A 14808-nucleotide genomic window follows, 5' to 3' on the forward strand; every position below is an offset into this window, starting at 1 on the left:
TCACTTTAAGCAACTGCTGTAGTTCAGAGCCTGCAATGGTATTTAACTGCTTGGTAGCTTGAGTACAGAGAAAAGGCATCTGTGTACATTGTGTTTATCACATCAACATAAACAGTTATTTTTGTGATCCAACTATACATTGAACCCTCTCTGTTATGCCAACTCCTTGAAACACAGCCGCTTGTTTTGTGATCTAAAATAGAATGGATGTGTTCACTGCTGCTTGCTATAGATGATGCCTGCAGGTAGGGGGGTGTCACTGCTAGTGATGAGGAGGGTGATGATGCTGCTGGGCAGGGGGAGTTACTGCTAGCGAGGAGGAGGGTGATGATGCTGCTGGGCAGGGGGAGTTACTGCTAGCAAGGAGGAGGGTGATGATGCTGCTGGGCAGGGGGCGTTACTGCTAGCGATGAGGAGGGTGATGATGCTGCTGGGCAGGGGGAGTTATTGCTAGCGAAGAGGAGGGTGATGATGCTGCTGGGCAGGGGGAGTTACTGCTAGCGAGGAGGAGGGTGATGATGCTGCTGGGCAGGGGGAGTTACTGCTAGCGATGAGGAGGGTGATGATGCTGCTGGGCAGGGGGAGTTACTGCTAGCGAAGAGGAGGGTGATGATGCTGCTGGGCAGGGGGAGTTACTGCTAGCGATGAGGATGAGGAGGGTGATGATGCTGCTGGGCAGGGGGAGTTACTGCTAGCGATGAGGATGAGGAGGGTGATGATGCTGCTGGGCAGGGGAGTTACTGCTAGCGATGAGGAGGGTGATGATGCTGCTGGGCAGGGGGAGTTACTGCTAGCGATGAGGATGATGAGGGTGATTATGCTGCTGGGCAGGGGGTGTTACTGCTAGCTATGAGGATGAGTAGGGAGATGATGCTGCCAGGCAGGAGTGTTACTGCTAGTGATAAGGAGGAGAATGGTGCTGATGCTGCCAGGCAGGGGGTGTTACTGCTAGCGATGATGAGGGTGATTATGCTGCTGGGCAGATGTGTTACTGCTAGTGATAAAGTGTTCATTCTAGCACCCGCCATATTTGAAAACCCATGCAGTTCCTCTTCCCTGCCTGGGGTGTCGCTGTCTGCTGTAGTGCTTCTAGCACAGTGTGGTCTGTATATCAACACTGATATGCAAACCAGATCTGTGCTAGAAACACCAGAGCAGACAGTGACACCCCAGGCAGGGAAGAGGAACTGCATGGGTTTTCAAATATGGCGGGTGCTAGAATGAACACTATAGATAAGGATGAGAAGGGTGCTGATGCTGCCAGGCAGGGGTGTTACTGCTAGTGATGAGGAGGGTGATGATGCTGCCGGCCAGGTGTGTTACTGCTAGCGATGAGGATGAGAAGGGTGCTGATGCTGCCAGGCAGGGGGCGTTACTGCTAGCGATGAGGATGAGGAGGGTGATGAATCTACCAGGCAGGGGGTGTTACAGTTACTAATGAGGATGAGGAGAGTTCTGATGCTGCCAGGTCGGAGGTGTTACTTTGAGTAATGAGGTGAGGAGGGTGCTGATGCTGCCAGGCAGGGGTGTTACTGCTAGAGGTGAAGATGAGGAGGGTGCTGCTGTTGCCAGGCAGGAGTGTTACTGCTAGTGATGAGGAGGGTGCTGATGCTGCAGGCAGGGGGTGTTACATTTGCTAATGAGGATGAGGAGGGTGCTGATGCTGCCAGGCAGGGGTGTTACTACTAGAGATGAGGATGACGAGAGTGCAGATGTTGCAACTTGCCAGGCAGGGGGCGTTACTGCTAGCAATGAGGATGAGGAGGGTGATGAATCTACCAGGCAGGGGGTGTTACAGTTACTAATGAGGATGAGGAGAGTTCTGATGCTGCCAGGTCGGAGGTGTTACTTTGAGTAATGAGGTGAGGAGGGTGCTGATGCTGCCAGGCAGGGGTGTTACTGCTAGAGGTGAAGATGAGAAGGGTGCTGCTGTTGCCAGGCAGGAGTGTTACTGCTAGTGATGAGGAGGGTGCTGATGCTGCAGGCAGGGGGTGTTACATTTGCTAATGAGGATGAGGAGGGTGCTGATGCTGCCAGGCGGGGGGCGTTACTGCTAGAGGTGAAGATGAGGAGGGTGCTGCTGTTGCCAGGCAGGAGTGTTACTGCTAGTGATGAGGAGGGTGCTGATGCTGCAGGCAGGGGGTGTTACATTTGCTAATGAGGATAAGGAGGGTGCTGATGCTGCCAGGCAGGGGTTTTACTACTAGAGATGAGGATGACGAGAGTGCAGATGTTGCCAGGCAGGAGTGTTACTGATAGTGATGAGGATTAGGAGGGTGCCTATGCTGCCAGCTCGAGGGTGTTACTGCTAGGGATGAGGAGGGTGATGATGCTGCCAGGCTGGGGTGCTACGGCTAGCGATGAGGAGGGTGATGATGGTGCCGGGCAGGGGGTGTTACTGCTAGTGATGAGGATGAGGAGGGTGCTGATGCTGCAGGCTGGGGGTATTACAGTTACTAATGAGGATGAGGAGAGTTCTGATGCTGCCAGGCTGGGGTGTTACTGCTAGCGATGAGGAGGGTGATGATGCTGCTGGGCAGGAGGTGTTGCTGCTAGTGATGGGGATGAGGAGGGTGCTGATGCTGCCAGGCAGGGGTGTTACTTATAGTGATGAGCAAGGTGCTGATGCACATTGATAAACATTTGACACACGCAAAAGGTCGACACAAGTAAATGTCAACATGAGGTTTTACTGGTTTCTGTGTTAATCTCAACACTAGGCACCAATTAGTGTAGTAATGCATACTTTCACATGGCTCAACATGCTTTGAGAATGGTGCCTGTTGCGCTTGGCACACGTTATCATTCCCAGTAGTAGTCAACATGGATCGTAAAGCTTGAAAAAGTCCCAAAAAAGTAACATTGTGAAACACTCATGTCGACCTTTTTCACATGTTGACCATTGCAATGTTGACCTTTTGCTTGTGTCGAACGTTTGCCAATGGTGACCTAGTGCATGTCGACCTGTTGGCAATGTTGAACTAGGGCATGTCAGCCTAACATCCGGATACCGTTATGAGGCTGAGGAGGGTGCTGATGTTGCCAGGCAGGGAGTATTAGTGCTAGTGATGAGGGGGGTCCTGATGCTGGCTGGGTGCTGTATATCCTGTGTGCTGCTCCTGCAGTCACGTGGGGCCCCTTTAAGTTTCCACTGAGAGTAGCTTGTGGTGTCACATGATGGACATGATATAATCTAACCACATCAAGGAGGGAGACAGAGGGGAACCAGAGGCTACAGATGGAGAAAGTGTCAATGGAGACTGAAGCATTCCATTGTAGTCAGCACACTACGCAGAGAGAAGAACACTGCAGCACGCAAACCCATTACAACAGCCACTTCAGCTTTGGTGCTCAGAGTCAGAGAGAAATCCGAAGCAGCCTAAGGATTTATTTAGCTCATAATTACTACTCTTACAGAAAACGACGCCGCTACCCAGGTAAGTACCAGCCATACAAAGGGTATAACAACAAGTGTTGTATGATGGCCTCAGTAGGCGGTCTGGGGTTGCATTTCATCACAGTGCGCAGGGCTATGCTATATATATATCGTAGTAAGTAGAACTCACATACGTACTGCGTATACTAACTTGAGGAGCAAAATAGATACGCACTCAGTAAAGGAAAGCAGACACAGCTTACACTGAGCGTGAGAACTTTTACTACAATGCTGCTTCCATGTTAAAAAAGAGAAGTGCAACCAAAAGAGCTGTTCCCGCAGCGCAAAGTCCGATTAGCATTAGCCAGAACTTGTTGAGAGAGCAGAACAGGGATGGAGATTGGAGCAGTGCGTAGCACAGCATAGCAGGGACGGGGGAGAAGGGAGCAGTGCCCAGCAGGGATGGGGGAGCAGTGCACAGCATAGCAGAGATGATGGGGGAGAAGGGAGCACTGCACAGCAGTGATGGGGGAGCACTGCACAGCATAGCAGTGATGATGGGGACGGAGAAGGGAGCACTGCACAGCAGGGATGGGGGAGCAGTGCACAGCATAGCAGGGACGGGGGAGAAGGGAGCAGTGCCCAGCAGGCATGGGGGAGCAGTGCACAGCATAGTAGTGATGATGGGGAGAAGCAGGGATGGGGGTGGGGGAGCAGTGCACAGCATAGCAGTGATGATGGGGGAGTAGGGAGCAATTCACAGCAGGGATGGGGGTGGGGGAGCGGTGCACAGCAGCACAGCGGGGATGGGGGATAATACAGCAGGAAGCAGTGCACACATAGTTATTAGGGCAGACGCAGCAACAGACGCAGCAGGCGGCTGCTCGGGAGTAGAGGGAGAAGCGGAGGCACAGCATGCTATTGGACAGCAGAGGGAGAAGCAGCAATATCCCCATCCAACACAGAGAGCGAGTAGGGAGGGAGGAGCAGCAGCCACTTCCAACACAACACATGGAGAAGGAAGATACACCCACCTGCAATAGCAGCAACGCCACTCACTCACCTCCAGCAGCACAGTCATCACGCAGCGCACCTACCTACTGGCAGCATCCACACAGCGGCCCCTATTACCTGTCACTCCTACTGTGCCTGGATGTACGGGACATGTATCCTAAACACCCTATGGGAAGGGGGAACAGCTCATCTCAGGGTGAGTAATGTACAGGGACACCCTCACTAATTTGGTTGTATACTGTGTTCTATGCCAGACTTTTATAAGTATATAATGGTCACTGATCAGCATTGGCATTTGTGTTGCATGCGTTCCCCATTACTGCGCCTGTACATCGCCATCCCGTATACAGGCAGCCACGCCCCCCTTTTGTTATCCATTACATGAGTGAGGTGCGGTATATATATGTATAGAGTGCTCGGGCAGCGGACACACATAGCGCTGGGGGTTTGTTTTACCAAGAAGGTCAGTGCTGTAATAACACCGTAGCGATAATGACAGTGCACGGGTGGTGGCGGGGGGATGAGGGGTGCTGCTGGGGGGATGAGGGGTAATGGGTGCTGCTGGGAGCAGGGCTGGGCGGCTGTGGGGCGCAGAGCAACGACTCTCCCACTTGCCCTAGAAGTTGTGGCGTTGGCAGCTGCGTGTCTCCGTGGGCGGATGTGCCTCCCACGGCTTATATTGCGTGCTGTGATGCATACAGTAAGTGCGCTGCTATGTGTGTATATACTGTGCTGCGCTATGTGCTGCTGTGCGCTGCTGGGGACACGCTGACAGTCTCGGCACTTCTCCTTTCTCTATGTCCGCATTCCAGCTCATGTTGCGCAGATAAAATTCAGCCCTGATGTAAACAGAGAGGAGGAGCCGGCAGCCGGGTCCTTCCTGCGCGCCCCTCCCCTCATCCTCCTAGCTCCCCGGGAGTACGGGCACAGATCGGGCTCTGCCTGCAGCAGCAGCATAGCACGCACGTATGCTGAGCTCTGTGGTTAGGTTACTGCAGCTTCAGCTCGGGGACAGTTTATCCTCCTAGGACTAGCGAGCACTATATGCGCCTTCTGCTTTCTCTAATGCCATTAGTATATTCGGTAGTAAGTTCCCTGCCCCATGTGCAGGGTGATCGCTGCACCTAGGATAGTGTAGATGCAAATGCACTGCTACAGTATATAGCAGGGGTCCTCAAACTATTTTGCTCTGGGACCCCATCAGACAATAAAAAAGATTACGGGACCCCAGAAAGTTACTGCAGAAGATCACATAACATGTGTAGTCATCAGAGAGCACCTGCATGGCAGCATTGTGGAGGCAAAAAAGGCAGGGCCAGCGCCACCACTAGGCAAATCTAGGCATTTGCCTAGGGCGCCGGCCACTGGAGGGCGGCATTTTGCCCCCCGTGCCGCGGGGTTACCTGTCCTGCGTCGCTGTGTATTTAAAGCTGGCGAGTCGGGGTGGGGGCGCCCCGGTGCCGGGGGAGGGTACCTGTCCTGCGGCGCTGTGTATTTAAAGCTGGCGGCGGAGGCAGCGGGGGGTCCCTGCAGTCAATAAGAAATAACGAGCGCTATCCGCCGGGCTATGCGGAAGCGCTTCTGTTGTGAAAACACTGTCCGCACGCTGATTGGCTGAGATTCAGCCAATCAGCGTGCGCCGTGCGGACAGTGTTTTCACAACAGAAGCGCTTCCGCATAGCCCGGCGGATAGCGCTCGTTATTTCTTATTGACTGCAGGGACCCCCCGCTGCCTCCGCCGCCAGCTTTAAATACACAGCGCCGCAGGACAGGTACCCTCCCCCGGCACCGGGGCGCCCCCACCCCGACTCGCCTGGGGCGCTCCGGTGCCTTGCACCGGCCCTGATAAAATGATGGGAGGAGTCTAAAATAGACAATACAACAGATTTTTGAATAGTTGCAACCCCATACTGAGAAGGTCGGGACCCACTTGGGGGTCAGGACCCACAGTTTGAGAACCGCTGGAATATAGTGATATCCCAGTGTATAAATAGCAAGCCATCTGTAGGTGTGTGCTATATACCTGTAAGTTATAAAATATTTTGAGAAAAAAAAGATCATTATTGGCCATAGGACTGCCACCAATAAGTAAACACATTGGAAGTAGGGATGGCCATCCTTGCCTTTGCCATCGATGGCAAAAGTGCAACTGATCATCGATAGTGTATATCTATGCAATGGATGACCATAAATGTTTTTACACATCGGTCATCCATTTTACTTTGATTGATTGGCCTGTGGGCCAATCAAAATATAGGTGAGGGGCTTCACGGGTGTCGGAGGCAGAGCTGTGCTCAGGCCCCTGGGGATCAGCAAGGTTAGCCCACTCTCCTAGGAGCCTGCATGCATTCTGGGAGAGTAGGTCTAATGGCAGTATTCAATGAAAATATTCTCCGTGCACGGCGAGCATTTTTTTTTGCTCGCCGTGCACTCTCCGTGTTCCGGAGGGCTCGCTGCCACTCCTGCTCCCACTATTCAACGTTTTTAAGACTCGCCGCCACTCGCGGCGAGTCTTAACCCCTGCAGCGGACGAGCGTCCGCGGCAGGGAGCTGTCAGGGAGCCGGGGGACGTAGCAGCCAAGAGAGATTAAAGTCTCTCTTGGCTGCTGCAGGGGATATGGGGTGGGGAGCAGGGCTCCCCTGGACCCAGGCAGCACAGGCTGCCCCCCCTATAGCCAGCGGGGGACCCAGTATTCACTGTACCCGAACGTGCTTCGGGTGCAGTGAATATATGAATATCTAATGAGCGGCTCGAGCGCTCCGGCCCCCTGCTGGCTGCACTGTGTAAAAAAAAAAAAAAAATGTAAAAAAATATTTTTTTAAAAATTAAATATATATTCATGTGCTATAGGCACATGAATAAAAATAACATGGCCCTTCACAGAAAAAAAAAACTGATTTTTTTACACCAAAATTAAAAAAAACACCCTTTTAGTTTAAAAGTTCACATTCCTGCTCTCCATCAAAAGATGGAGAATTTCTACACGGAGAGAGACGGCGAGAATCACTTAGAAAGACGGAGAATATTTCACATTGAATAGGGTGGCTCGCCTTTGGAGAAAAAAAACCTCTCTCCACCGCGTGAAAAGCACAAACTCTCCAGAAATCACAGCGAATTTTTCTCATTGAATACTGCCCTAAGTATTGACAAAGGGCTTAAACCAGTGATTCTCAAACTCGGTCTTCAGGACCCCACACAGTTCACGTTTTCCAGGTCAGGTGCACTCATTACTCACTGATACATTTTAAAAGACCCACAGGTGCAGATAATTATTTCACTTGATTCTGTGAGGAGACCTGCAAAACATGCACTGTGGGGTACTGAGGACCGACTTTGAGAATCTGTGGCTTATACAATAATTAGATTTGGTATGATAGTGGTTACTCTAAATACTTTATTTAACCTCTTTGTTAGACTTGTTGTTTTTGGAATTAATATTGCAATCAGTAACAGAGAGATGCTGTTGTCCACTTTTGTGTCATCTTCTATAGGACATCTGAGACCGATCTGACATAGTTCATTTAATGGTGAGTTGCAAAAAGCATTGCGTTCTGTAAGCACCTGGACTGCTTGCAGGATGAGCACTGCAAACCTGTCTTACAGGAATCATTGGTACTTGTGTATTAGCACGGTGCCCTATTTGCATATCGCATGCGTTTTTTTGTGTGCAATGCAATTTCCCTATGTCAATTATTCACTGCTCTCTAGCCACAGGCGGTGCAATGCGATATTGCATCACAGGCGATCACAGTGCACGCTAAATCGCATGCAATTTTATAGGGTGCGATGCCTTTTACCTTACTATACACTTCTATGAGATGCAATGAGATTCTAGGCACCCCCCACTATCCACGGCACCCCGAAGCGTGGCAAGCGGCGGCAGAATGCGTCCTCCCAACCTTTTCATACCCCCACTATCCACGTCGGCGTGGAGTTGATTTTATATAGTGTGTCAAGCGCAGCGAGCCACCGAGCCCATAATGTGGCGAGCGGACGCGGATTACGTGACATGTATTCCGTGTCCACTCGCCACTACTTTTACAAATGTAACTGTCAATTTTGATGTTCATGTTCTGAAATTATGTATTGATGCATCCCCTATATATCCTGGCAATAAAGACAGTAAACACCTGCCACACCCCAAGTCCATCACCTGTCCAGGCAGGCACCCCTTACTCTTTGCAGACACACATAGCACATGACATTACTGTGAACAGCATTGCAACAATATTTCAAGAAGACAAAATGCAGTAATGACAGTAAACCCCGTACACACATTACAATGTACATAAAAGATGTGTTATGGGCAAAAATAAATTAGAACATAGGTCGCCGAACGCAACAACATTACTCCTAGCCAAAAAAAACCCATTAATACCAGAAAAGGTAATCACCTCAGCTCCAAAAGACAAAATTAAAAACCACTAATAAAAACCAATACAACCAAATGAGAGCATGTTAAGTAACCAATAAATCCCAAAACATCAAAAATCTTACCTAAGTTAAAATCCAAATGCAAGTCCGGATCTCCGTACTGCGCCACAATCTCCAAGATCTTCAATCTCCACTCCCAGCCAAATTGAAACCACCTCCCCCAATCTCACAAAATTGCAGCGTCCCACGCAGTGCAGGTGTGTGTGTGTGTATGTGTATATATGTGTGTATATATATATATATATATATATATATATATATATATATATATATATATATATAGTAGCTGTCCAAGGCGACTTAGCAACACCTACATCGCACCTCATAGGCCAAATGTCAACAGAAGGCTCTGTTTTTGCATAGGCGTGGTAAAAGGCTGTCGCGCTGCAGTGCGACAGTCATGCAAAAGCAAACACAGAAAATCAACTATTTTAATTTAAAACGTTATTGCATACCCTCCATAGTACAAGCAAGTTCATTACACAAACACATGGTCACAGGTAGGCTGAGTTGATAGCAAGTCTGATAAACAGACCAGGATCATTACAAGAATCCATGGTAACTTAGGAAACATGCCTGGAGTGGCAAGGGTAAATTTCAAAGGAACATTAGTGGATTGAGGGGCAGGCCTATAAGGCCTCAGCAGGGTAGTTATATTAACCAACATTTCATTGTAATTTAACTGTTCCAGTGCTTTAAAGCAGAATACCAGGACTGCAGCAATTCTGGTGGTCGGAAAGATATTGCACAAGGACAGTCAATTTCTGAGTTTGGATTTATAGTTTTAACATAACTATTCATACTCTTGATACCCCCTAGATTTGCTTAATGATAGCACATAATCAAAAGGACATGGCACATCTGTTTAAAAATGAGCAACTAGGAAATACAGCTCAATCATCAGAAACTCAGGGAGATATCCAATTACCCACGATCACTGACCGCAGGTAATTGCTATACCAGCGCAGGCAAAGCAAATCCCCAAAAGCAGCGGCTGAAAAAACACAGGTCTCACGAAACTAGATTTCTTTTTAGTCAATAAAATTGTACAACCTGGGGAAAAACTTTAGTTTTTCATTCCTGACGTTCCTCCAGAATTAGCTAAATATGCCCCATAAAATTTGATGGCAAATAAGAACCACTGGCTTGTTTAGAATGCCTCTTTTAAGGATATTCATATGCCTATCCCAAGTATGTTTATATTGCTCTACTGTCACAATGGATGCCGGATCCATTCCGAAATTCTTTTGACGGAATATATCGGTCATCCATTATTCAATGAAGCAGCCATATCTGGATGTCTGATTTGGCTGCTGATCGACGCTCACCCAGCCGGCGCAGGGACTGGGTGAGCAAGGCAGCGGGAGCCGGGATGGGGCCAGGTGAGTGCGGTGGATAGGAGGACGGCACCATGTAAACTGCTGCTCACCCAGCGCCATCCTCTTTGCCTCAATCTGACATCTTTTCATGTCGGATTGAGATTGCCGGTAACATGGCCAAAACTTTTCGGTTTCGGCTGTGTTTCCATCAAAAGCAGATGGATTAGCAGCTATTCCATCAATCCACCAGGAAAAACAGCTAGAATTGATCGTAACCCCTTCCGACCTATTCATGTCAAAAACTGCCATTTTTTTGGCAAGACGGCAGTTTGACATCAATTGAATATACCCTCCTAGCCCCTACTAGCTCTGATGGGAGGCTTTTCATCCATACTTTTTCAAATATTATTAAATGTTTTCATTTTATTAAAAATATTTTTTACCTTTAATACCGACTATACGTATTGCAGGTAAAGCTGGCCACACATTTTAGCGATATTGCCCGATTTCACACATTTCTGAAGCATCGGGCTGAAGAATCATGTGAAAAGTGGCAAATCACATTTGTTTTTGATCTGATGTGCGGTCCCTTACGCATCGAATCGGAGCCCCTACATTGCAAGTGCTGCACTACAGATATATATCAGCTGACACTTCTCTCCTCGGAGAAGTTGCAGTAATGTATGGCCAGCTAAAGGTCTAGACGTATCAGTTCCTCAATGAGATGTTACTTCCTGTTTTTGTTGTAGGTTTAAGAATTGGTGTGCCTGTGGTAAATATAGTTTCTGCACAAAAAATAGCAGAAGTTCTTATAATGCACTTAATTCCAAAAATGATGACATAGTTATGAAAGGCGGTATTAAACATAACCGAAATCCTGCTAATACCCCTTTCACACCTGTAGCTATGGGGTCTTTTAACTAATCTTTGGAGAGAAATAAAGTTGACTATGATAAAGCACCAGTCTGAGCTGCCATGTTACAGACTGTTTGAAAAATGGCAGTTAAGAGCCAGTTGGTAGTTTATCTCCATTCACTTAATCTCTCTCCAAGGCTGATTTAGTGCATAGGCCTCTAAGTCACGGGTTTTAGAATATGAGCGTGCAACATCCAAGATTTATGCACATGTGAATGCAAACAACCCAGGACTAAGGGCCTTATTCTACTTTCTGACAAATTCCTTCTTAGAGGGTGAGATTCTATAGGATGCGATTTTGCTTTTTTTGCGGTAATTAGACCACAAAATGGCGATATCGCATTTTCCCATTAAATCGTTAATTTAATGGGATGCGCTAAGGGACTGAAATCGCATATTATGTGCGTTAAGGTATGCTGATAAAAATTGCGAGATTAATTCGCATTTTTATCGCATCCAGATGTTTTCGTATAGAAAAGTATACAAGTCGCTTATTTAATGCAATGCGCATTTGCACATCGCATTATTTAGGTGCCTAATTTTCGCACTTATTTCAGACCAGGGTCTGTTTGGCGAATTAGCCAGAACCCTGCACAGATCGCAATGTTCTGTGCAGGGTTCTGCTGTAAAAAATAAAATAAAGGGTTAAAATAAAATAAAAAAGAGCGCGGGGTCCCCCGCCCGAGTATAACCAGCCCCGGGCTCACTGAGCCGGTGCTGGTGACATAAAATCAGGGCCCCCGACAAATAGGGGTCCCCTTGATTTCATGAAACCAGCACCAGGCTCAAGGTCCGGCGCTGGTTCCCAAAATACGGGGGACAAAGTGACTAGGGGTCCCCCGTATTTTAAGAACCAGCACCAGACACAACCAGCCAGCAGGATAATGCCACAGCCGGGGGAAACTTATTATATAAGCTCCCGCGGCCAAAGCATTAACCCCCTGGCTGGTCAGCATGGGCAGGGGTCCTGGGGAAGTGGGGACCCCCCCAATGAAGGGGTCCCCCCCCTCCAGGACTTGCCAGCCCATGCTGATAGTCCGGGGCTGTCCCGGGTGCCCCTGGGCGGTGGGCATCGGGCTGATGGCTTGTGTAAAAAAAAGAAGTACAACTATTGTTTTATACTGGCGAACTATGAGTCCCAGCAAGCCTACCCCGCATGCTGGGACTTGGAGAACCACAAGTCCCAGCATGCGGGGCATTAAAGGGCCCGCTGGCACTTGTAGTTCTGCAGTACAAAAAATAGTTAACAAAATCACACTGACACACTGTAAAATAAAAGTTTAATACACACAAAACACACACACACTGATACTTACCTACCTTGAGCCCGTAGGTCGGTCCCTGGATCCTGGGTCCGTCCTCCGGGGCTCCAGGGCAGAAGAGTCCGGTTCCGGGGCCTTGGTCCTGGTTCCGGGGCTGGTCCTGGGGTTCCGGGGCTCCTGGGCTGCAGAATCCGGGGTCCGGGATCCGAGGTAGTCCCCAGGGGTACCTAAGGAAGCAAATCCAACTCACCTGGTCCCCGGCGACGACCTCGGAATCCTCTCCGGTGACAGCGCTGCTCCCATCTGCTACCCGGCTCGCAGGACTTTGACAGGTGCTGAGATGTTTCCTCCTCGGCGTCTCTGCACAGAATGATTTCTTGGCCAATCAGGAGCCGAGAAAGTCGGCTCCTGATTGGCCAGAAATCATTCTGAATACAGACGCCGAGGAAGTAACATCTCTGCGCATCTAGAGCAGAGATGTTTCCTCCTCGGCGTTTCTAGTTAGAATGATTTCTGGCCAATCAGGAGCCGACTTTCTCGGCTCCTGATTTGCCAAGAAATCATTCTGTGCAGAGACGCCGAGGAGGAAACATCTCAGCGCCTGTCAAAGTCCTGCTGACCAGCCAGGGGGTTAATGCTTTGGCCACGGGAGCTTATATAATAAGTTTCCCCCGGCTGTGGCATTACCCTGCTGGCTGGTTGTGTCCGGTGCTGGTTCTTAAAATACGGGGGACCCCTAGTCACTTTGTCCCCCGTATTTTGGGAACCAGCGCCGGACCTTGAGCCTGGTGCTGGTTTCATGAAATCAAGGGGACCCCTATTTGTCGGGGACCCTGATTTTATGGCACCGGCTCAGTGAGCCCGGGCCTGGTTATACTCGGGCGGGGGACCCCGCGCTCGTTTTTTTTTTTACACTTTGCGCTGTCCTGCAAATGTGCGATTTTCAGACATGAAAATCGCACATTTTCAGGACTAAATACAGCGCACCACTTCGCCGCAAATCGCCCCTCTTCGCACTTTTCAGCCTCCAATGCGCATCACATTAAATATGCGCATTTTGACTGAAAAGTGCGATTTGTAAAAGTGCGATTTGCGGCGATGTGGTGCGCGAATAAAACATGCGCATTTAGCGCATCCCATAGAATCTCACCCAGATGGTCAAAACCATGTGCACTGCAGGTGGGGCAGATGTAACTTGTGCAGAGAGAATTAGATTTGGGTGGGGTTTTACTTTAAAGTGAGATCTATATTGCAATGTAAAAATAAAGCAGTCAGTATTTACCCTGCAAAGAAACAAAATAACTCACCCAAATCTAATTCTCATAATGCACATTTTACATCCACCCCCCTGCAGTGCACATGGTTTTGTCCATCTAAGAAGGATTTTGTCAGAAAGAGTGAACTGGAATAAGGCCTTAAAGCTGTGTACACATGCTTCAATTTTTGGCTATTTTCGATTCGATTTTGCTTATAGAAGCAAAATCGAATCCACATCTAATGGTTTTTAGGACCATTTCGATCTGCATTCAATTCGATGCGCGCTTCCGTTTTCTCAAAATCTAACAGAAAAATCTACTGTGCAGCCAAGGAAATATCGAATTCGATCTAGTAAATCGAATGTGTACAATGTACCATAAATGTAAATCGAATTCGATATCGAATTCAATATCTAATGCAAAAGTACAGATCTAATGCCAAATTGAATGGGAAGATATAATGCCAGATCTAATAGAAATCTAACATCGAATCAAAAGCAAATCGAAGCATGTGTACATAACTGAAGTCCCAGCTCCATAACCCTCTTTACCAGTGTCAGGGCTGAGGCTTGGGAATTTTTCAATTTTAAGACATCAAGGGGGAAATTTAATAAAGGAAATTTGTAAAAAAAATAGGTGTATTTGTATCCAGAAATACACTTATTTTTGGCATTTACTATCCCGAAAATATGGCAATTCGTATTCGTATTGATAGCACATCAATACGAATTGCCATATTTTCGGGATGTAAATGTCAAAAATAAGTGTATTTCTGGATACAAATACATCTATTTTTTACAAGTTTCCTTTTGTAAATTTCCCCCAAATGTATCCCTTTTTCCCTCCAAATCATAAAGATGTGCATTATGGAATGCAGTCTCTTTTGGCAAAAAATTAACATCCCTCAATCCACCAAAACTCGCAGAAATATTAATGCTATTCATTTTCAAGAACTTTCCTCCTCTCTGCAACAGCTAGCTCCTATTTCTGCTTTCACTACCCCTGAGATGGCTGTATCACACCTGAAACAGCCATTGATGAAGTGGTTCTAGCTACCCATCACAGTCCATGTAGGCCTAGACACCAATGTGGCACTCCAAATGAACAAGACACCTACAAAATATCTCATGGATAGATGAATGTAAATGAGGTAAATTTCGCAGTCTAATGGATTTCCTCACAAATAAGACTATCTACCAAATCCTATAGCATTGTCCTGGAAACTGTCTAA

General features: G+C 48.0%; 1 long non-coding RNA gene across 1 annotated transcript in view; it reads left to right on the forward strand.

Moving 5' to 3' along the window:
* Positions 1-4193: 4193 nt before the first annotated feature.
* The window catches only part of LOC146074819 (uncharacterized), a 119142-nt gene continuing 108527 nt past the window's right edge, over positions 4194-14808 (forward strand). Inside the window, exon 1 of the long non-coding RNA XR_014473459.1 lies at positions 4194-4586. This is a non-coding gene — a long non-coding RNA (uncharacterized LOC146074819). The remainder of the gene's footprint in view (positions 4587-14808) is intronic.

The sequence above is a fragment of the Crinia signifera genome, chromosome 4, assembly GCF_055691185.1.
Source record: "Crinia signifera chromosome 4, ASM5569118v1, whole genome shotgun sequence".
Classification (NCBI taxonomy): domain Eukaryota; kingdom Metazoa; phylum Chordata; class Amphibia; order Anura; family Myobatrachidae; genus Crinia; species Crinia signifera.